This window comes from Panthera onca, chromosome B3 (assembly GCF_046562875.1).
Source record: "Panthera onca isolate mPanOnc1 chromosome B3, mPanOnc1 haplotype 2, whole genome shotgun sequence".
Lineage (NCBI taxonomy): Eukaryota > Metazoa > Chordata > Mammalia > Carnivora > Felidae > Panthera > Panthera onca.
The window spans coordinates 142,145,122-142,165,672 of record NC_138344.1 but is presented as its reverse complement, the minus strand read 5'-3'; the positions used below and the strand labels follow the sequence as shown (position 1 = coordinate 142,165,672).

Below are 20,551 nucleotides of genomic sequence, written 5' to 3'. Positions count from 1 at the left end.
CAACTACCCATTACCATTGCTGAGTGTCTCAGTCCCAAACAATAAAGAACTTGAAGAGACTTAGCCGGAAACTTTGAAGACAGAAAATCTGCCCATTCTGTTTTCCAGACATTTCAAGGGGGTGAGCGAAGGTCATTGGAGCTCGAAGCCCGTTTGAGAGGCTGGTCCCTCGGCCCGCGTTTTTTCCTCGGCCCTTTGAAGGGCCCCCCAGCTCCCAAGGGCACTTCCGTCCTAGTCTGCCCTGGGGCACAAGAGCCAAAGGGACACTCAATAATGAAAGGGCCATTCAGGTAGAGGATCGAAAGAGAAGGAATTCTTTGGGGGTCCGGCACTCGAAGCCGCCTATAGAATTCTTTTGCCACAGAGACAACACAAGGAGGCTGGGGGGGTCCTGCCTTAGAACACAAGCCCCCCCCAGGTCCGCAATCAGTGTGGCTCGCTGGGCACCCACCTCCCCGTGAGCGGACCACTGGCCGGTGCTCACCACTCCCTCCCGCGGGGCTTGCCTGGCAGTGTGCTCCGGGAGGCAGCCCCCCCCCCCTCAGTGACGAGGCCACAGATGCGTTCCCCACGCTCCAGTAACTTACGGTTTGAAAGCCGGAGGGTGCCGGGTCGCGCGTCGAGGTCTCTTCCGTGGAGGATTCCAGATGGCGCCTTCGACTGGAATGAGAAAGCGCTGGGTCACTGCCCTGGAAGCTCACCCACCCCAAGCAGGGACTCCCCAGCTTCTAGCGAGTGCGGGATTGGGAAAACCCAACCTTTCTCTCTTCGGTACCCTCACTCTCCCGCCAAGCTCCTCACCCCAGCTTCCTCTGAGTCTGGAGAGGATGTGGGGGGGGGGGGGGCAGGCAGAGAGGAAGAACGAGGCTCCTGACCCAAGAGCCCTTGGCTGAGAGCTACTACCCGTGCATCCAAGTACTACTCTGTGAAGCCCAAAGATGTCGAGCCACTGCATGAGTGACCGCCGAGCTGGACGCCGAAAGGGTGGGGAGAAGATTCCCTGGAAGGACATCCCATCATGACGGAGGGCACAGCCGAGGCACAGCATGTGCTCAGAGAGAAGCCAGCGGGATGGGGGTGTGAGCAGGGGCAAGACGAGAGCAGTGGGCTGTGGGGTCTTTAATGGACAGCGTGTCCTAAAACCACAGCGCACACGTCACAGGCTGGACGATCGTGGCGTCTGGACAAACACCTTCACCTTCATAACCACGTACAAATTTTCATCAGCCCCACCAAGAGCCGCGGCCAGGCGCAGCCAACCTTCAGTTTCGAGCATTCGCCTTCAAGTTTAAACAAAAAGTGAGTCGCTTAATGGTAGACTCGCATTATTACGTATCTGTCGAAACACACAGACCGTAGGAGGCCGAGAGCGGATCCAGTGACGTCAGCGTTGCACCTTAGCTAACGACGACGCATCAGAGATGGGCTCCGCAAGCAAGATAAATGTGCCACCACACTACAGGGTGTTAATGACGGGAGAAACTGGGGTCTGTGTGCACGCCATTGACTCTTTCTGTAACCCTAAGACCGCTCAGGAAAGAAGTCAGTTTATTAAAAAACAAAACAGGAGCGCCTGGGGGGGCTCTGTCGGTTGAGTATCCCACTTCAGCTCAGCTCATGATCTCGCGGTTCGTGAGTTCGAGCCCCACGACGGGCTGTGTGCTGACGGCTCGGAGCCTGGAGCCCACTTCGGATTCTGTGTCTCCCTCTCCCTGCCCCTCCCCCGCTCATGGTCTGTCTCTCTCTGTCTCTCTCTCAAAAATAAACATTAAAAAAAATTTAATAGAGGCGCCTGGGTGGCTCAGTCGGTTGAGCGGCCGGCTTCGGCTCAGGTCATGATCTCACAGTCTGTGAGTTCGAGCCCCGCGTCAGGCTCTGGGTTGACAGCTCAGAGCCTGGAGCCGGCTTCTGATTCTGTGTCTCCCTCTCTCTCTGCCCCTCCCCTGCTCATGCTCTGCCTCTCTCTGTCTCAAAAATAAATTTAAAAAAACATTTAAAAAAATTTAAAAAAAATAAAATAAAATATAAATGTTAATAAATATAAGCTGGTGGCTGACCAAGGGCAGACTCTGGTTAGGTAAGAGCTCTGGGCCCCCCATTTTTTAAAATAATTTTTTAATGTTTATTTGCTTTTGAGAGAGACAGAGGCAGAGTGTGAGCAGGGAAGGGGCAGAGAGAGTAGGAGACACAGAATCCAAAACAGGCTCCAGGCTCTGAGCCGTCAGCACGGAGTCCGATGCGGGGCTCGAACTCACAAACCTTGCAATCAGGACCTGAGCTGAAGTCAGATGCTCAACCGATGGAGCCACCCAGGTGCCCCTCTGGGCCTCCCACTTTGAGCGGGATACCACCGAGATAGTTTCCAGGCCTCCCCAGGGGCCTGTGAGCGCCTGGGGTGCACCCCTCATGGTTGCCACAGTCCTAAGGGGACAATGGGACTCCAGACCCTGAACGCACAGCAAGACCCCAGGCACTGTCACCTCCCGTGGGACTAAGAGTTGGGGAAAGGACTTTGGTGCGTTTACCAGGACCAGGGACATCAGAGGTAGCTCGGGGCATCTGGGTCTCTTCCTGCTTCTGCCCCGGGGGCTCCAAGAATTCCCCGGGGTTCCTCACTGTCCCTGATTAACTTTCACGCAGACCCCAGGCTGCTTGTGCAGACACAGCCCTGGCAAAGTCATGCGACAGTTTCAAAGCTGTGGGCACCGGCCCCACGTCTGCTGTGATGTACAACAACGCAGTGCCGGGCTGGAATCGTAACAGATGTCAGAAAAGCTGCAGAGATGAGTCACTATCTGGAACCAGAGGAAAACACAAGGCCTCCTTACAGGGTCCAGGGGAACAGCTGCCCCAAGCATTTGAGCTCAGACCTCACACATGCGTGCACCGAACTCACGAGCCACGCAGGAAGCATTGGTGGACACCCCAGAAACCTCCTCCGGGGCTTAAGAGGATTAGAACATTCTAGCTCAAGGTCTTAAAAGTTCCTCTTTTCTGGAGGCAAACAGGACCCAACTGATCTGGCATGCCTTTGGTACACATAACTCGTGGATGTGTAGTGCAGGGAGAGACGTTAAAAGGATTATTTTCAATAAAATGGTGATTTCCAGAAATACAGCCTGTAGTTTATACAAATAATCAGGCTCGCCTCAGATCTCAGGCTTCCTACCTGTTGAGTAAAGACCACCCTCCCACAACTTCCCCTCACAGACGCAGGCTCTTTGCAAAGCTAATTTCCTGTACCTTTGTGAAGACCGGGGCCTGGACATTACGGACCCATTTATGAAAACGGGAGAGGTAATTGGGCCATCTTTTGAAATCGTGGCCCCTCTCTTGCTGGCCCCCATCAGCCCTCTAATTTTGGCTGGCGGGGCCATGGAGGATGTTTACATATGCCTCTTCCTGGAATTTCACTCTTTGCTTCAGGAGTGGGCAATTAGAGAGAATTAGGGCCTATTTGGCTATGTTTACGGTTAATGGAGCAGTGGTGGAGGCACAGCCCCGGGAAAGGCAGTCGCTGGTCTAATTGAAGTTGGCAATTTCGCTATTCGTCATTTCAGCTTCCAGGTACCATTGCCACCAAGGTCACAAAACAGAGACCACAGCCCGCTGCGCCAATAACCCGGTGCGGGACCAACCCGGGGCCCTGCGAGCCGTTTACTATCACAGCCGAAAACACAGAGAGAGAGCCGCAGACAGCTTCCAAGTTGGGTCCGAGTCGGGCAGCCAGCACAAGCCTGGGGACTGATCACTTTTCCAGAAGTTACCACCCTAATGGCTTTTTCGGGAAGTTCTCGGCCGAGCGGGCGAGGACGCCAACGTAGGTGCTGCCGAGGGTCTCGTGACCAAAAGGCACCAGGTGAGCCACAGGGGCAGGTGCGGCAGCCACACCCTCCTGGGACCCGCCGCCACGGGGCCGGCTCGGCTCCGTTACACGGTGACCACCCCACAGCCCAGAAGGGTTTTCCAGGCCTGGCCGGCGGCCCACCCATTTGGTAAAACGCTCTATAAAATGCCATTCCGGCCCCAGCGCCCACAGGCAGTCCCTCGGAGCTAGCTTGGGGTGTGAGCACCATCAGGATCTTGGGGTCAAAAAGTGGCTGGGGAGGGGGGGGGTGTCAGACCATGGGGACTGGCTAATGACCACAACCCCATTGCCCGTGCTGGCCAAGCGGGGGCCAGCCACTGGCAGTGGGCTTCACACCCAGGGCCTGGAGCAAGGCATCAACCCTCTCCGGTCTCTGTCTCCTCTCGAAAGCAGAGGAGGCCGGACAGCAGTGGAACAGTAATCCCGGGCCCTCGGACTCTAGAGACCCAGCAAGCAAACGGACAAACCACAGAGGACCACTGAGGCAGCCAGAAGGAAGCCAGAGCTCCAAGGGCCCTCAGATGACCGAGATCCCACATGGCCCCATGTTGCAGTTGGGAAAATCAAGGCCAAGCAGGCCAGAGACAGGATCCAAGGTCACACCCATAGGTGGGGCTGAGCCCGGGCTGGAACCAGGTCTCCCGAAGGCTGTTCCAGGGCGGCTGCTGCACTCAGAGCACCCGTTTAGAGTTTCCTCCTCTCAGTGACCAGTGCTGAGTAGTGGGAGTGCGCCCTAGAGGCCAGCGGGGGCCCCATCTGGACACCTGAGGCCTTCCGTCCTCCCACTCCGGTGAAGCGGGGCCCTGGCCTCTCCCCAGCTGACATCTCGTGCTCCTTCTGCCTTACAGAACACCATGCAAGGTTGACAGGCTACTGCCTCATTTTACAGATGGCAAAATGGAGGCCCAGAAGCCAGCAGCGAGAGGCACTGGCCAAGACTGGGACGGGGTCCCCTTCCTTTCGTGGCGGGGTATCGCCCCGTTGGTCCAGGGGGGCGGAGCCCTCAGGGTAGTTTGGGGCAAGCTCTCTGCCCTCCATCCGAGAGGGTCCCCTTGCTGGGGGGCTGCCCCTGGCCCTGTGAGCCACGCTGACCCCGCCACCCTCCCTGACTGCAAGCACCAGCCCCCTCTTTCCTAACCTGCTGGGAACAACTCTATGTCCACCCTCAGGACGGCCCAGAGAACGAGCCGCGAAGACAGGAGCCGCCCAGCGGAGTCCCGCACGGCTGGCACAGACACGTGGTCAGCCTCCAGCCCCTCTGACTGTCCTTCTCCAACTTTCCACGCTGGAGTCCTGTCTCCCTGGCCCCATCTGCCTCCCCGGCTTTCTCTCGGGCATGAGACCCGGTTTGATCAAATCCTTGTTTACAGGCAAGGACTCTTCTTCCTCCTGAGAAACTTGCAGAATACAAGCCCTTAGGCCCGAGGAGCACCAGCGTGTCTGAGGTCACGCTGCTGGGGTGACTGCTTAACCGTGTCATTGTGCGGCCTCTTGTCTGCGCCTTGCAGCTCCCGACACACACACGCACACACACACACACAAGGGCAGGGGCCGCCGCAGCCCCAGAGGGAACACACACACACACACACACACACACACACACACACACTCCGTTCCAGGGAAGGTGACTGAACTTTTCTTCTTTTCATGTGAAGAAAAGGCACCTTCTATTGAAAGAATGTATTCACAGGACCTGGGAAAACTCATGTGCACTCGGCCCTCCCGATTATCCCCAGGTGGCTGTTCTCCGTGGGGGGCTCCCCCACATTCCTTTCTGCCTGCGCCTTTGTTCCGCCTCAAACGGCCCTGGGAGCTCCCAGGCTAAGAGTCCCTCCTTAAGCCCCTGCCAAAGACCCTATTCACTGCGCAGAGAAGCCAGGCAAAAGGTGGTGGGCAGCCGTCCTCTCCCCCGACCCCCAGGGTGGGGGACTTAAGAACTCTCCATCTGGATTGTTTGTAAGCCCAAAGAAACTGGAGAGCAATTAAGAGACCCACGACTACACCCTCCACCACCCTCCTCTCCCCCTGATTAATTCCCCTCCCGCACACATCCCAAGTGGGGCCGACCCCAGCCTGAGCTACCCAGCACCTGCTCTGCTCCCTGGTCCCTCACGATCCCAGGACTGGGAGTGGGGGTGGGCAAGGGAGCTGGGAAGACAAACGCGAATATCTCTGGAGACTTTCTCACCACTCAGTTCCCAAAAGCACAGGTAGGGGCGATCAGTTGTCCACAGTGAGGACCGAGATAGGGGACCAAGTGTCTAACATCCAGAAGACGTTAGAAATTCCAGGATGTATGGGCTCCCCCCGAGATGGGTCCTCCCCACTTCGGCTGGATCCAACTGAACTCGAGACCCCTCTCGCTGGCACTGCTCTGTCCTGCTGCAGTGGCCCGAGGGTGTCCAACCTCCTCCCAAGGGAGTAACAGTGGCTCTCTCAATGCACACCTTTCCTGGCTCTGAAACACTGACTCGTTCCACGCCAAGAACCAGAGCCGGCATCTGCAACACCGTCCTTCTCTAAAGCCTTCCCTAAGGGCCCGGCTTCTCAAAGCCGCAAGGGACCCAGGGCTGTCCCCTGGACCCAAGGCACCGTGGAGGGAGCGCCCCCTCCTTCCCCACCCACGCTTGGGTCTCCCTTTCAAAATGGGAACCCCACATCTGAGGTGGCCTCGTTGGGAAAGATACAATTCTCTGCCAGAATTTTCCATCTGCCAAACCCAGAGATGGGAGCCAGGCTGTACTTCCTTGCTCCCCTATTAGGAGAGAGGACAGGGCTCAAAGTAGCGGAGGGAAGGGGGCACGGCTCCTGGGCCTTCATCTACAACTGCGTTAAACTCTGGTCTTCTAAAAAGACACTGCCCCCAGAGCCGCGAGCCCTTCGCCATTCAGCTGACAATGCTGGTCTCCACATTGCCCGCTGCCCTTTAACCCTTTGGAACCTTAATTTGTCTCTCTCCACACCCCCTTCTGTGTAAAGCCGCCTTCTTCTTTTCAAGGAAAAATTCATTAGCAAGCTCATTAAAGATGGGTAGATTTTTTTTTTCTCTTTCTAGAAGTCAGATTGCTCATAAAAAACACATTTGAGTTACTTCATGTAAATGAATAAGAAACACATGCATCCTGGTGCCCTTAAGTCTTGCCAGGTTTTGACATGATTTGGAGAAATGTGCTTGGAAATGCATTTGGGGTTTGAATCACAAGTCACAAGGTCAGGGGCCTTGAAACTTTCAATGCACCTCCCCCCACCAAGGAACCTGCAGGTGGGAAAATGCGGGGCAGAGGGACGCTTGGTGCCTTTCTAGGAGCACAGAAGCTGAGTTGTGCTCTGGGCTCCCTTTCACACCCACCCAGGGGCAGGCCAGTGGAACAGGAGGGCCAGCTTCCGGACAAGACCACCATCCCCCCTCTGACATGGGTGCCCTCCCGGCAGCCTCCAGCTAGAGACAGGCCCCGGGAAACAGCTTAGCACATGACAAATGGCCAGAGAACCCCGCTCCTGCCAGTGACAGGGCCTCCGCCCTCTGTCCGGCCAGCCAGGATCTCACTGCCCAGGGACGGGCCAATCCATCAAAAAAGAATTTTCCTGAAAATGACGTTTCTTTCAACACCTAACAACGGCCGTCCTGTAATTCCTGGGACGTCCGACTGCACGGCTGATTGACGAGCTTGTGTTTTAACTTCTTTAATTGAGAAGAACCCTCGATCTAGTCTTCATCTGTTTTCCACTTAATGACACGCAAAACCCCAAATATGTACAACACTCAAAAATACGTGTTTGCCCGAGACCGAATATTCGCAAGTGCACCTGAAATACAAGGGGACCCAAAGAGATGTCATCCCAGACTGCCGTGGAGGGTGGGGGGCAGGGGGCTGGCAAAGTCTGGGACTGGCTGGGCACCTGACTCTGCCGCCTCAGCTCAGCCCAGCTCGAGGGAGTCCTGAGATGTCCCAGAAACCATGGGCACTTGGCTCAGACTAGCTACAAGGATTTGCTCTGTAAGCTCCGGAAACAACACCCACCCCCCGCCACGGCACCCCAGACCTGCATCCCGCCCTATGTAAAGCTTCCCTCCCAGGCCTCTCTGCCACGTCACCGTGCTTGCAGGTGGTGGCTCAGCAAATGCCAGCTAGGGAGCAAATATCACAGGGCGGAGCTTCCCCGTGTCCTTCCTTGGGTTTAGCCCTGGGCACACACTCCCCGCCTCGCCGCAGCCTGACTGGCTCTCTGGGGAGCGAAAACAAGCAGATAGAGGCAACAGCCCCCAGGTGTGGATACCTCTCTCTGCCCCTTGCTGCCTGCACGGAGTTGTGTTTAAAAATCACCTCCACACCTCATTTCCGTTCCCGGGTAGAGGGGCAGGGCTGTGGAAGGCCTGTCTCTGAAACTCGTGTCTGATGAAGCAGACGGTGCAGGGACCCTGGGGGTCCATAGCAGGCGGCCCACGGGCTGCTGCATCTGGAGGGGACCCTCCCACACTCTGGCAGGGAGCTCCGATCATCGTCTTCCCTCTCGCAGAGCCCCGGGTGTAGGCACCAAGGGGAATGCTGGCATCTGGACCAAGGACACTGCTGGGACCCACCCGAGGCTCCATAAACGTCTGGGAGGCTGAGTTAGCCTCAGCAGGCCGTTCCTCCCACCTGGACCACCAGGGGAGTCTCACTGCCCTCGCTCGTCACCCCAGTGGCTACCCCGGGAGCATCCGATGCGGGGCACACAAGGCACACGGCCAGTCTCGCTGGCACGTCCCCATGGCCTGCTGGCCCTGACACAGTACCCTCTTGTCCCGCCGTGAGACTCGGCTCCTGGGGCCCCAAAACACGAAGTGCCCTCAGCCCAGCTCCCTTTCTTCCTGTCCACCTGGCTTGGCTGCCACAGGGGCCACATCACCGTGTGGGATCTCCCAGGGAACGCGGCTAGACCCTCTGGTCCTCGAGGCAAAGCTGGTCTTAGGCAGCCCGAAGGAGCCCCAGCCCTGAGCAACCCCCTGGCTCCGTCGATGCGTCTCGAGTAAGTGAGGATGAACAAATGATCCGTGCTGGAGTGAACCGTGTGGCTATAATTCTTCTCTATCGTTACGAATTTTCTTTAAACAGACACGAGCGTTCCCATCTTATTGCAATTTCAGGGGTGAGGAAGAGGGGCCCAGAGAAGAACTCACTCAAAAACCACTCTGTGGTTGAAAGGCATCGTCAAAGCCTCGTGTGGGAGACCCCAGCATTCACACAGGGGCTGACGCAGCACGGCGTTCGGGGACAAACGTTTTCTGGCTACAGGCGGACGCGATTTCCTGTTTCCACATGCCCATGCTGGCCTTCTGGCTGGGCCTCGGAGCCCAGAGAAGGCGAACGTTCTGCCCTGCATACCACCCACAGGCTCAGTAAAGTTCCCCCGAGGACCCACCGTGCGCCCGGCCCGAGCTGGTTCTCGGGGGCCCCGGCCAGAGCCGGACACCCCTCACTTACCGCGCCTGGTCCACAGCGTGCACTGGCCGGGGTGAGCCCCGCTCACGCTGGCTCCAGGCGGCCAGGGTCTTGGTTCCAGGCAGCCCGCTGACACCCAGCTCGCAGGCCTGGTGAACAGGCTCCGCTCTTGGTAGCCGCCCCCTCCCCGGCTTAAATGTGCACTCCTCGAATAGAGACGTGTGCTGAAACCAGCGAAATCCTGGTGTCCCAAGAAAGCAAGAAACTCACCCGGAGCCAGGAAGGAGCGGAGAGGCACAGCGCTGGGCGCGAGACGCCAGGCGAGCATCGGGAAGGAAGGCTGGGTGCAGGGTGGCGCTCCTCCGGGGGCTTCTCCTGCCTCTTCCGTCTGGTTCTCCGGCCGACCCAACCAGGTTGCGGCCCGCGTGCCAGGGACAGGGCTGATCTGGAGGAGAGGCAGGAACTTAGGACTGCGGCGAGGCTAGCACTCCGGAAAAGCTCGAAAAGGCTTGGAGCCCCGTCTCACCTGCGGCGTGGCTTTCGGTGGAAGGAGGTGGCTCGTGGAGATGAGCAGTGATGGGAAGAGGTGTGAGGAGAGGCCACGGGCCCAGGTGGCAGCCCCCCAAACCGGTCACGAGGCCTGGGACGTGGCAGAGCCCAGGGCTCACAGGGACAGGCTGTGGCTAACACCCAGGGGGACACGACTAGAGGCACGGGGGCGAGGGGCGGGACCGAAGTCTGGGTGAGGCCATGGTGGCTCTGCCCCACCCACCCCCATAGGAGGAAGCATCCGAGGATGTCTGGGGGAGGTGGTTTGCCAGCAGGGGCCTGTCCCGTGAGCACTGGAGACCGGCTGCAAACTCTCTGGGGGGAGGACGGGGGTCCTTAGGGAGAGGAGTATTTGGACCCGACAGAAGGGCAGAAAGCAAGCAGGTGGAGGACAGACGAGGCAGCGGGAGGGGCCAGGCAACCACAGGTGTGGGCTCAGCAAAGAAAACCAAACTGCTAGGCAGACGGCTAGACAAGTGAGGCCAAGAGAGTCACGAGCCCAATGATTTCGAGCACGGAGAAGGGGTGGATGGGTCAGGTCGGGCGACAGAGCTCCAGGCGGGTCAACCTGGCCAGCAGGCAGGGCAGAGCAGGTAGGCAAGCAGGCAGAGGCGGGGGCTGCAGAGCTCCCTGGAGGGTCCCGGCTACCTGCCCTTTTGCATGGGACATGCCCCCCCCAGCCAACCCCCTGGCGGCAAAGGGGCTGGATTTAGCCCCAGGGGGAGGGAGGCATCATGGAGGAAGGGGTCCGGTTTGCGGAGCCAACTCAAGGGGGAGACCTGTGTGGCCAGAGCCCGAGGGGCGCGCGGTCCTGAGCGGTAGGGCGGGGGTCCAGGACAGCCACCAGCACTCAGCTAGGGGATGCGGGGTGGGAGGCAGAGAGGGCGGGAGGGGGGCAGAGCCCTGAGATGGACAGTTCAAGTTTCCTCCAGGGTTTAAATCAAAGATCAAGGGGGCCAACTGGCCAAAGGGAGGCAGACCGGGACTGCCCCTCACACCCTCCTGCCTGCCTTCTCCACAGAGCCGGAGGCCACGGCTCCGGCACCTGAACAGGGAGAGGCTGTCCTCAGCCAAAGCAACACCGCCATTCCCCCCCCCCCCCCAAGCCAGCCCTCCCCAGGAGGCAGAGGCCATCAAGGGATGCACTAAGGGATTCAGGGGCCAAGCCAGGGCCGGGCCGTGGGCTTGCTCAGTAAGGATCAACTGTTGGATGACGGGATGGACGCCTGAGTGAATGAAGGGGTGAGACCAGAAAGGCCCAGCTCAAATGGGGCTGGGGGTGGGACGATGCCCACTCCCCCTCAGTGAGACGAAATCCAGCCTCCACCCTTTTACCTAAAACTCCTTGCTTCCCAAAGACTCCCGTCTAGCATCATAAAGTATGGCGGGTCCTTCACTGACTCACCTGTCCAAACAGACATCCCACATACTCTTACTGAACCCCACTTTGTGCCAGGCTGGAGCTAGGGCACCCAGAGGAGACATGGGCCGGCCTAGGGCACCCCCAGGGGACCGGATCGGGAGACAGGGATGGAGGTTGGGGGGAGGAGAGGAGGGGGTGGAGAACAGAGGTGGACAGGAAAAGCAGAAACACAGGACCTCAGAATCGGGGGCAGGGGCGGGGGCATCTCCTGGCCTCGTGCATTCTCTCGTTTCCCACCTGGTGAAGCCACATCTTCCTGGGACTCCAGGGCCTCCGGAATGGATTCACTGAGGGACACTGAGACCAGTAGGTTCTGGGAGCCAGGGCGGCTCACGCAGGAAGCTCACACAGGGTCCCAGACTGGACCCCGGGACCAGAAGAGTGGGGTGCCGGGGGTCCTGCTCAGGCACCGCAGAAACAAGGGGACAAGTTAGAAAGGGGCGCCCCTCTGCTCAAGGGAGCAATTAGCTCAGTCCCCTCGGCTCGTGGCCTCAGGAAGGCTTGACTGAGTTTCCAGAAACCCAAGCAGGGGCAGAGTTTAGGGGAGATGTCATCATGTGCCAGGCACTCAGGGTGGCAGGAATGAGCACCAAACCCCAAGGTCCTGGCTAACAGAGGCCTTCCACCCCCTCCCCAGGCTCTCAAATGCTGGAATATTAGGGACTTGGGGGCTTGTAGCTTAATTTGCTAGCACGCATTTGAGAATAGGCCTGTGGTTAACTTCCTAGTTAAAAGTCCTCTTGTCCAGAAACACCAGGAACTGCTCTATGGTACTTTCCAGTAACTATGCTGAGAGGGGCAGGTTTTGGTGGGATCCCTATATTCAGAAGTGCCCATCCACTCCCAGTCCCCTCGTCCAGGTGACATCTGGGTCACCTGGACACCCTTCAATGTGTGTGGAGGGGACAGTTGGTTTGGCAGACTCGAAGAATGAGTCTCATTCTGACTCATGCCAGAGAATCTCTGGCCAACAGGTAAGTTATGAGCCCCCTCCCACCTCTGCTAAGCGCCCCTGTTCCAAACACCTTCCTTCTCCCTTAGTTTTGTTTTTCTTCCATTGGGCAGGTCTGATGAACTGGGAGTGACCTAATCTTCATCTGCCTTAGGGAAAGAAAGTCCAGAACTTGGGACACATAAGGGCAAGTTTCAGGCTCTAAAGACACCGATGGGCTCGGGGGGGGGGGGGGGGGGGGGGGGCTTCAAATCAGGACAAAAGCGGGGTGCATTCCAGCGAGGCACAGGGCATATGGGGGAGGGAGAGACTCAGGGGGTTGTAAAAGCAGGGACTTAACCACTTCTGACGCCGGATAGGAGTTGTAATGTCCCCTCTGTGCACTTGGCTCACTGAGTGACCCTGACAAACGGCTGGCCCTCTGAAGCTCACTCTCGGCAGGGTGTGGGAGTCAAATGTGAGCCCCAAACCATGCCGGTCCATGGCAGGGGCGGGGGCCTATGGGGCGCTAATATCCACCTAGTTCTTGACCAGGATGGGGGCATTCCATGGGTGTTGGCTGGGGGAGAATTCCACGGGTTCTGCGCGTAGGCTGTGGCACTGTTTCTACCTGTCGACAATGAAGTCTGCGATGGCCAGGGAGTCCCGAAACAGGTCAGGTGCGTGCTTCAGTAGGAGACACGCGCCCCCATTCCCCGGGGCTTCTGGAGAAGGAAGCCAGGAGACAAGAAGCACCTGGACCACTGTGACATCTGTATGTGGTAGGGTCGAACAAAGGAACTTCTTCTGCAAAGGGGCCCTATCTGCGGCCAGTCCCAGAGCAGCCTTCAACTTTCAACCCCGCTCAATGGGCCCCACGCTGGGACAGAGGCAAAGACTTAAATGAGGAGCAAATGAAACCCGGCTCGCTCCGGCACCAGAATTAGAAGTGTGGCCTAAGCACCGGTCGCCCCTGCCTGCGGATGCTAGTTCACCTCATTATGATAATCAGTGTGTTTTTCCTTCACAGACAAAGAAGGGCTCCTTATGAGACGAATATTGGAGTCCAGCAGTTACCTCATTAATGTCTGCAGCCTCTTCCTTGACAAGGCCCAAGATTAGCCCTGTGTTCATTAAGGGAAGAGGGCGGAAAGTGGAATAAAACTGAAAACCACAGCTGGGGGGAGGGGGAGGGCTCTTTCTGTGGGCCATTCACTCCCTGAAAGACTGCATGTACCTTCGGGATTTAATCACCAGCGAGGGGGGCTGGGGAGGGTTTCACCAGGATGCAGGAGGTAAAGAGGTTAAACTTGACAGGAGGAGTTAAAAACCTAAAATGGGGCAATTTGATTTGAAAGCTTCCTGGGATTTGTCCCTGGGATAATCAATTTAAAACCTTTTTCCTGTTTACTTTTTTTAGCCCCGATCCACCCGAGAGGAAAACTTTCTCTGGATGGGGTTTTGGGGAGACGTTACTGTTTTCTAAGTCTCCTCTCCCTACTTTGTTGTTAGGGCCTTCCGTGTCTTTTCTTACTGTTGTTGTTGTTTTCTTTTTTTTTTTTCTTTTTTGGTCTTTCTCAGCTACTCTCCCCCCCCCCCACCCCGCCCGCACTCCTTTGTTCCCTTTCTGGTTCTCCCCGTGGGAACTTAACCTGTAAGAAAAGCTAATGAGGACTCCCAATTTTCTCACGAACACTTTACTGACCTTATTTCAAGACCCTCAAATAGTGCCCGGTTCTTACCTGCAACACATCCCACCTGACCTGCTGGGGAAAGATCAGTAACCCTATTCCTTAACCGAGAAAAACGTGGCTTGGAAAAAACCGACCAACCCCAAGGCCTCAGCACCAGGCGATTTAGTCAGGCCTCAAACCCGGCAAGAGGGCAGGAGGTTTCCCAGAGAGATGTGAATAGTCCAGTTCCTAGGAGAAACTAAGAACGAGGGAAGCCAGGAGCAGGGGATTCTATGAAGCGTCTGGGGAGTATGTGTTGACAAAGGAACCAGAGCCGAACGCCACGGGAGGGAAAGAACGAAAATGTGTCCGTGTGTCCGTGAGTTGGAAATGTGTCCAGAGTTAAGCGACAGAAAAGTCATTACCTGAGTGAGAGCTGTTCGACGGAGCAGAACAAGTCAGGATGCAGTGGGTTGAAGAGAAAATTGGAGGTGAGGAAGGAAGACAGCGAGTGTAGACAGGCCTTTCGAGAAGCTTGGCTGTGAAAGGAAAGAGACAGGCTGTCGTGGCTGGAAAGGGGGACAGGAGGGGCCTGGGAGGCGCCCGGCTGTGGAGAGAGCAAAGTTAGGAGTTCAGAGGGAAGAAGTAGTCGGACAGGGGACAGGTCGGAGACGGGAGGGACCGGCGCAGAGGACGCCTCTTCCTCTGCCACCCAAGAGGTGACGGGGGTGCAAACGTGCCGTGGGGCCCCGGTTGGAAGGCTTGATGGCCTCTGTTCCCCTTGGAGGCGGCAGGCCAGCCCCGGGTCAGGACAGGGGGTTGTGAGGTTCAAATGAACTGATGGTGGCAAAAGGCCTTCGCGGAGCGCAAGGGGAGACAAATGTTCGCTCTAATTACTCGCTGGTAGCAGGACGCTCAATTTTACAGCCCACTCAAATCTCACCGGGCCTGGATTTGCACTGACCATAAATTACACGTCCTTACATTAAGGACGTAAAAACCAGTAGTAAAAGCTCCTGCCAGGCCCTGGAAGACAAAAGGTTCCCTCCTAATAGCCTGGATTAACTCAAAGCAGCCCTCCGCCCACTTCATTTGTCGCCTTCCAAGTCACCCTTCCACCATCATTTGCCACATAATCCAATCAGCCCCTTTCAGATGCCCGGGAGCTATTGTCTCCACCAAGCTGGGCTTCTCTAAAGCGCCAAGGTTGTTTTTGTCCCGTCCGGACAAAACTGGTCAGCTTAAAAGGGGACGAAAGAAAGTACTGATCAATTGGGGACCCCAATTAGCTTCCAGGAGACTGTTTGCAGCGTCTTTGGATCACATACCAGGCCCGGTGTGCTGGGCACATTGTCAGCGTTCCGGAAAATGTTTGTTGAATTAATTCTGCTTTTATTTATCCCAGAATTTATTTATGGAGTGCAAACACACACAGCACCTACTGGGTGCTGTTATGGCCAAGGGAGAAGAGGGCTGGGCATTGGCACCAAGAGGGACTAACCCCCCAGGAGTTAAGTATCTAGCAATTTCCACAGCGATTTACAAAGCACTTTCATAGTGGTCACATCATTTGGGCTTCAAAAGCGCCCTGTGGGGTAGATAAACCGGGTGTTGTGTTGTTTTTTTTTTTTCTGTTGTTTTTTTTTTTTTAATCCCCATTTAGCCCATGAAAGGGACTGGGGCTTAGAAGAGTTAAGTGACTTGTTTAAGGTCACACCGTCATTGAGAGGTGGGACCAGCACATGGCACCAGCATGGGGGGGTGCCACCCAGACCCCCCCAGACCACCCTGGACAGCTGGGATTTCAAACAGGCTATCCCACTGCCAAGTGTCTCTTCGGAAATAAAGGGCTCTTAGTAGAACTCTGGGCCAGGGAGTTAAGGGGCAGTCACAAGTGGCACCCGGGGTCCGACTCTGACCCATTCTCTTGCCAAGAACGTGACAGAATACTTACACTCCTCCAGCCTCAGTGTCCTCACTGTCACCGTGAACGGTGCCACGGGAAGGGCACTGGGTTCCCCCACGTCCTCTTGCCCACCCACCTTTTCAGATCACTCAAATCAATGTCAAATCCGTTTTCATCTGTAAAGGAGGCTGCTTGGTCCACGTGGATGTAGGGCATGGAAGGAACACACTCAGACAACAGAGAAAGTGCTCTGGAAATGACCACATGCGTGATTCGCATTCCTACTCGGGCCAGCCCAATGCCCATCTTGGCGGACCCCTACCTGGTGGTGCAAGGAGAGCCCCGTGGGGAGGGGCTGCCTGGAGCGCTGTGGGAGAATAAACGAGAAGAGTGAGACACGTGACGAGGCGGGAAAGGACTGACCCTACCAGACTGTTTCAACAAACATTTGCCAGTCACCTCCTCTATGCCCGGCCTTGCCTGAGGCTGTTTCACCTCATTTAATACTCACAACAACCCTGAGAGGTTACCCTTCTTGGCCCCATTCCCCCAGAGAGCCCAGGGGGATCTCAGAAGAGGTGGGGGTGCCCTTGGCAGTTGAGAAGCATGGCATCGGGGCTCATGCTCATTCCAGAAGCCCACCATGGGCCTTGGAATTGCCAGTGAGATGCTGGTCGAGCCCTTGGCCCAGGTCCCCCTCCTGAGAAGTTCCCAGAAGGGATCCTTCCGTTCAGGACGTCGCAACGGCAACAATGGGTTTGTTGTCGGAGAAAGACCCACAACTTTTTGGGGAGGGAAACACTCCAGGTCGCTGGCACATTAACGCAAGCAGAGACTTATAGGAAAGTGTTCAAAGATAGCACAGGTCAGAGGTTAACGACCAATGCCCCCTCACTAGGGCATTGGTTTGAGCATTTAGCCAAGAGGGAGAGCTGGGTGGTCGGTCCTGGTCCTCTTCGTCCTTCGTCATCCTGGTCCACGGGGGGAGGGGGGGGAAGGGGTCTCTGCCAGGGGCTGCTTTGGACGCTGGTGCCATCCAGGGGTCGAACTCCTAGTGCCCTCTGCAATTGATCAAAGGTTAGAGGACCCACTTAAAAGCCTAAGTCGAGGTAGTCATTAAAATTTAAGTGAGTTAATTACAGCAAAAACTAATGAGTTAAAATTTTAGATGGTCTTTTAATTGCTAATGGGCCCGGGCGTGGTGCAAGGAGAGTGGCAGGGGGGAGGGGGGATTCTGCCCATCAGGTTGAGTATGTACTGCCACAAAGAGGGGCTGAGGTACCATCAGGTGGAGGTGAGCAGCAAGCACCTTGGCAGCAGCATGGCATCCAGAGGTGGTCCTTGAAGACAAGGAGGTGAACGGATGATGTCATCCCTGAAGAGACCCTATGGCATGGGAAGGGGGCCAGATTAGAAACCATCTTGATGACCTCTAACGGTCAGCGCTGGAACAGCAGAGAGAGGGAGGGGGCAGTCAGAGGAAGAGGGAGGGGGCAGCGGGAAAGAGGGAGGAGGGGGAGGGAGGAGTTAGGAGGGAAGGAGGAGGGGAACGGAGGGAGGAGAAAGGGGAGGGAGGTGGAGGGAGGAGGGAATGGGAGAGAGGAAGGGGGGAAGGAGGGCTGAGGAAAACAGGAGGGGAGGGGGAAGAGGAGAAATGGGAGGGGTGGGAAGGAAAGAACTGGAAAGGGGAGGAGGGAGAGAAGTGGGAGGGGGTAAGGAAGACTTGATTGACAGGGCACAAGTGTTAGCTGTGTGCGCATGCGCGAACCGAAGCCCGGTCTAGCGGGCCAAGAGCCATTTGCAGGCACAGACCGCTAGGGGGCGCGCGCCCGGCACCCAAGACTCCGGAGCACAGCCACCTGCGGCGCGCGCGCGCGCAGCAGAGCCTCCCGCGCCCCCGCAGCGCCTGGCCCGCAGCTGCCAGGGGCACAGCTGGCATAGAATGGGCGGGGAGGGAGGGGAGGGGAGGGGGGGCGCCCAACAGGTCTCGGGCTGGGGGAGGCCAAAGCCCATACCAGCGCGTCGCGCAGGGCCGCCAAGTCACTGAAACACCACGCCCGCCATCGCCTGCCAGAATCCACCTGTAGATATGGAGCAGCCCCCCCTCCCAACACATGGCCAGGGGTCTTTCTGCGCCCCCCGGCCGTGGGGGTCGCCATGCACCGGAGACGTATGAGGCTATCAAGAAGGCACTCGCCATAGGATCTTTCCAGAACACGATTCCACTTTTAATAAGTACAAACACAGAAATCTTGGCTCTGACCTTCGGGAAATCCAATTAAACATAAATTAATTAAAATTATAAAGGCCCAGGTCTCAATACACCGTTTCACTCATTTGTGTGGTCTCTGGACACGTGATGCAAAAAAACAGTATTACTAAAAAAATAATATAAAGGCAAAACCACCTAAAATCATCCAGAGCCCTATAGACCACCCCCCCCCCCCGCCAAGTCTCACCTCCCCTTCTTGACCACAGCAAGAATTTCAAGACCCTGTACGATGGCACCTAATGAACGATTTCACGACCTCTTCATCCTGCTCAAATAAGCCCCACCTTCATAAGACCCCAAAACCAATGCCAACCAAAATAAACTAATCTGCATGCACGCTCTCCCACGACACCCTAAGTCACACAGCCAGTGCGAATCACGACATCTCTGCCCCAGCGCGAATGCTACGGCTGCTCCCCAGTGCACCCCAAGATCTCCAAACATTCCCCCCTCAGGTAAATGAATCCAGAATTCTCCAGCAAATCCCGCGCTCGACCCCCTCCAGCAGAAGAACAAAGGCCACCTCCCCTCACCACCCCGCCCCCCAAAATTCCGCAGTGCCACCAGCGCCCTCTGGCGGCCAGCGAGGGAACCTTCCAGAAACCTGCCACGTAGCAACCCGCTCGCGCCTCCCCTCCCCAAGCCCGCCGGCCCAGAGTGGGGAGGGGGCGGCGTGGGGGGGCTTGACAGGGACAAAGGAAACGGCAAAAGACGACTTTATCAAAAGTCAAAAGCCCGCAACATGTCAGAATCCTCCAGCGACCATCACGCAATGCTAAAAAGACCCCCAACCCCCAATTCCCAACTCCCAGCGCCTAGACACCCTCCAACACGCCCCCTTTTCTGTATTTCGCTCTTGCCTCTTGATTAGCCTCCCCCAGATTAAGGACACGGCCTTCTCTGCACCCCAACCCACCCCCCTGCTTCTATTCCGCCAGTGCCCCCAATGATCTGACCCTCCCCCCAGCCGCCTTCCCCTACGGAACTGATCCTGGGGGTTCCTGGCACGTCTGCACTTGGGCGCCATATCTCTCCACTATTAAAGTGATTGATCACGGGAAACCAAATGCTCTCGGTTCGCAATTTTACTCTAAATGTTGCCTAGAGTCTGCTCTGCACTAAACCCGTGTGTTTTGGATCCGTAATCCCTTGCGGACGGGAACCTGTACTCTTCACGCCTACAGGCCCCCAAGAACCTGGCCAAAAATTAGGGGGGAAATATCTCCGGGGGACTCTTCTCTTTACGTGCTCCCGCCCCCCCCAACTCGTGGGGGCATGCAAAATGCACCCGCCGCCATGTCTCCCACCCTCCGTGATTCTAAAGGTGGCTTCCAGCACAGAAAATCTGGGTTTTAGACCCGGGTGACTGCGGTATACTGGATTCTGACAGGGATCTGATCGGATTCCGCCCACTCGACTTAATGCGAGCCCCTACCACCCAGCCTGCCCTCAAGCTAAGGGGGCTGGACAAGAACAGGGCCCTGATTCCCCCCACCTCCTCCCCAGGAAAAAAAAAAAAAAAAAATGTGCCTCGAGATTTTCCTGCCTGACAGAATTGCATTTGCCGACACTCGGGGACCAGGCGAGGTGGCCGCCTGCAGGAGAAGGTCCCCGGCGTCTGTCATCGGCATGGCCAGGAGGACGGAGCCCAACCTCGAAGGGCTGTCGTCTTCGTTTTGCACATCCTTTCGGGCAAGGATGGCCAACCACTCACCAGGTGGGGAGAGTCTCGCGTGGGCGCCCCGGGTCTCCCGAGGAGCTGCGGCCAAGGCCAGCGGGCCAAGGCGCGCTCCATCCAAGCTCTCCGCCGTCTGCGCTAGGGGCTGGCTGGGTGGGGTTTATATGGAGGCGCAGAAGGGGTGGTCTCTGACGTCAGCGCATTCTGCTGCAATGCGCTCATTTCTCCAAAAGTGATTGGCCGGAAAAATGAGCCCCCCAGATTCTATGACAAATTGCTCTAGCCGCACCCAGATTGCAGCAAAGAAGGGAGGAAAAAATTCTGCCGCAGTGCCCCTCGCCGCCATGACCAACACCCTGTGTTCGCTGGTGCTTTTTCCCGACACGAGCCCCGCTCACCGAGCAGGGCGATCTGCCGGCGCGATTCGCTGGGAGAACGGGACAAGGGACGGTTTTCCCCAGGCGGGCCGAGGGTAAAGCCGGGGCGCTGGGGACAGCAGACACACACCTGACTATTTCGGAACCTCTATCAGAGGATGCGGCTTAGGGAGAGAAAACGATGCTTTCTGCTTATTGTCCTGGAAAATAAAACGCCCCGAGCGAGGTAGCCGGGACCCAAATGTAAGTCGGCGGCTGTCACCCCCTTTTTGCCCACCCGTCTATTTCTGATTGGCTATCTTTGACATGGAAGGCTCGGCAGAGCATCTCGGAGTCAGAAAAACAACAACAACCACCACCAGGTTTTGAGTCCCGGGCTTTGCCGCTTACAACCCGCGTGTGAGAACCTGCCAACGTCCCTTCCTCTGCCAGGGGGTCTGTTTCCCACACG

The 20,551-nt window shown here is 56.9% G+C and overlaps 1 long non-coding RNA gene across 3 annotated transcripts in view; it reads right to left on the bottom strand.

Moving 5' to 3' along the window:
* The window catches only part of LOC132670314 (uncharacterized), a 35,105-nt gene extending 15,243 nt beyond the window's left edge, over nt 1–19,862 (bottom strand). Inside the window, exons 1-5 of one of the 3 annotated variants that reach the window (XR_013555962.2) lie at nt 19,760–19,862; nt 17,056–17,159; nt 9,818–16,834; nt 9,562–9,736; nt 588–660 (exon numbers count right to left, since the gene is read on the bottom strand). This is a non-coding gene — a long non-coding RNA (uncharacterized LOC132670314). Of the gene's footprint in view, nt 1–587; nt 661–9,561; nt 9,737–9,817; nt 16,835–17,055; nt 17,160–19,759 lie in introns of those variants that run through there. The other 2 variants (XR_014137858.1, XR_014137857.1) reach the window with 2 other exon arrangements.
* Nucleotides 19,863–20,551: the final 689 nt, after the last annotated feature.